Consider the following 3,464-nt stretch of genomic DNA (forward strand, 5'->3'; position numbering starts at 1 on the left):
ACCCTAACCCTAACCCTAACCCTAACCCTAACCCTAACCCTAACCCTAACCCTAACCCTAACCCTAACCCTAACCCTAACCCTAACCCTAACCCTAACCCTAACCCTAACCCTAACCCTAACCCTAACCCTAACCCTAACCCTAACCCTAACCCTAACCCTAACCCTAACCCTAACCCTAACCCTAACCCTAACCCTAACCCTAACCCTAACCCTAACCCTAACCCTAACCCTAACCCTAACCCTAACCCTAACCCTAACCCTAACCCTAACCCTAACCCTAACCCTAACCCTAACCCTAACCCTAACCCTAACCCTAACCCTAACCCTAACCCTAACCCTAACCCTAACCCTAACCCTAACCCTAACCCTAACCCTAACCCTAACCCTAACCCTAACCCTAACCCTAACCCTAACCCTAACCCTAACCCTAACCCTAACCCTAACCCTAACCCTAACCCTAACCCTAACCCTAACCCTAACCCTAACCCTAACCCTAACCCTAACCCTAACCCTAACCCTAACCCTAACCCTAACCCTAACCCTAACCCTAACCCTAACCCTAACCCTAACCCTAACCCTAACCCTAACCCTAACCCTAACCCTAACCCTAACCCTAACCCTAACCCTAACCCTAACCCTAACCCTAACCCTAACCCTAACCCTAACCCTAACCCTAACCCTAACCCTAACCCTAACCCTAACCCTAACCCTAACCCTAACCCTAACCCTAACCCTAACCCTAACCCTAACCCTAACCCTAACCCTAACCCTAACCCTAACCCTAACCCTAACCCTAACCCTAACCCTAACCCTAACCCTAACCCTAACCCTAACCCTAACCCTAACCCTAACCCTAACCCTAACCCTAACCCTAACCCTAACCCTAACCCTAACCCTAACCCTAACCCTAACCCTAACCCTAACCCTAACCCTAACCCTAACCCTAACCCTAACCCTAACCCTAACCCTAACCCTAACCCTAACCCTAACCCTAACCCTAACCCTAACCCTAACCCTAACCCTAACCCTAACCCTAACCCTAACCCTAACCCTAACCCTAACCCTAACCCTAACCCTAACCCTAACCCTAACCCTAACCCTAACCCTAACCCTAACCCTAACCCTAACCCTAACCCTAACCCTAACCCTAACCCTAACCCTAACCCTAACCCTAACCCTAACCCTAACCCTAACCCTAACCCTAACCCTAACCCTAACCCTAACCCTAACCCTAACCCTAACCCTAACCCTAACCCTAACCCTAACCCTAACCCTAACCCTAACCCTAACCCTAACCCTAACCCTAACCCTAACCCTAACCCTAACCCTAACCCTAACCCTAACCCTAACCCTAACCCTAACCCTAACCCTAACCCTAACCCTAACCCTAACCCTAACCCTAACCCTAACCCTAACCCTAACCCTAACCCTAACCCTAACCCTAACCCTAACCCTAACCCTAACCCTAACCCTAACCCTAACCCTAACCCTAACCCTAACCCTAACCCTAACCCTAACCCTAACCCTAACCCTAACCCTAACCCTAACCCTAACCCTAACCCTAACCCTAACCCTAACCCTAACCCTAACCCTAACCCTAACCCTAACCCTAACCCTAACCCTAACCCTAACCCTAACCCTAACCCTAACCCTAACCCTAACCCTAACCCTAACCCTAACCCTAACCCTAACCCTAACCCTAACCCTAACCCTAACCCTAACCCTAACCCTAACCCTAACCCTAACCCTAACCCTAACCCTAACCCTAACCCTAACCCTAACCCTAACCCTAACCCTAACCCTAACCCTAACCCTAACCCTAACCCTAACCCTAACCCTAACCCTAACCCTAACCCTAACCCTAACCCTAACCCTAACCCTAACCCTAACCCTAACCCTAACCCTAACCCTAACCCTAACCCTAACCCTAACCCTAACCCTAACCCTAACCCTAACCCTAACCCTAACCCTAACCCTAACCCTAACCCTAACCCTAACCCTAACCCTAACCCTAACCCTAACCCTAACCCTAACCCTAACCCTAACCCTAACCCTAACCCTAACCCTAACCCTAACCCTAACCCTAACCCTAACCCTAACCCTAACCCTAACCCTAACCCTAACCCTAACCCTAACCCTAACCCTAACCCTAACCCTAACCCTAACCCTAACCCTAACCCTAACCCTAACCCTAACCCTAACCCTAACCCTAACCCTAACCCTAACCCTAACCCTAACCCTAACCCTAACCCTAACCCTAACCCTAACCCTAACCCTAACCCTAACCCTAACCCTAACCCTAACCCTAACCCTAACCCTAACCCTAACCCTAACCCTAACCCTAACCCTAACCCTAACCCTAACCCTAACCCTAACCCTAACCCTAACCCTAACCCTAACCCTAACCCTAACCCTAACCCTAACCCTAACCCTAACCCTAACCCTAACCCTAACCCTAACCCTAACCCTAACCCTAACCCTAACCCTAACCCTAACCCTAACCCTAACCCTAACCCTAACCCTAACCCTAACCCTAACCCTAACCCTAACCCTAACCCTAACCCTAACCCAAACCCTAACCCTAACCCTAACCCTAACCCTAACCCTAACCCTAACCCTAACCCTAACCCTAACCCTAACCCTAACCCTAACCCTAACCCTAACCCTAACCCTAACCCTAACCCTAACCCTAACCCTAACCCTAACCCTAACCCTAACCCTAACCCTAACCCTAACCCTAACCCTAACCCTAACCCTAACCCTAACCCTAACCCTAACCCTAACCCTAACCCTAACCCTAACCCTAACCCTAACCCTAACCCTAACCCTAACCCTAACCCTAACCCTAACCCTAACCCTAACCCTAACCCTAACCCTAACCCTAACCCTAACCCTAACCCTAACCCTAACCCTAACCCTAACCCTAACCCTAACCCTAACCCTAACCCTAACCCTAACCCTAACCCTAACCCTAACCCTAACCCTAACCCTAACCCTAACCCTAACCCTAACCCTAACCCTAACCCTAACCCTAACCCTAACCCTAACCCTAACCCTAACCCTAACCCTAACCCTAACCCTAACCCTAACCCTAACCCTAACCCTAACCCTAACCCTAACCCTAACCCTAACCCTAACCCTAACCCTAACCCTAACCCTAACCCTAACCCTAACCCTAACCCTAACCCTAACCCTAACCCTAACCCTAACCCTAACCCTAACCCTAACCCTAACCCTAACCCTAACCCTAACCCTAACCCTAACCCTAACCCTAACCCTAACCCTAACCCTAACCCTAACCCTAACCCTAACCCTAACCCTAACCCTAACCCTAACCCTAACCCTAACCCTAACCCTAACCCTAACCCTAACCCTAACCCTAACCCTAACCCTAACCCTAACCCTAACCCTAACCCTAACCCTAACCCTAACCCTAACCCTAACCCTAACCCTAACCCTAAC

The sequence above is a fragment of the Myodes glareolus genome, chromosome 6 (genome assembly GCF_982192425.1).
Source record: "Myodes glareolus chromosome 6, mMyoGla1.1, whole genome shotgun sequence".
NCBI classification, from domain to species: Eukaryota; Metazoa; Chordata; class Mammalia; order Rodentia; family Cricetidae; genus Myodes; species Myodes glareolus.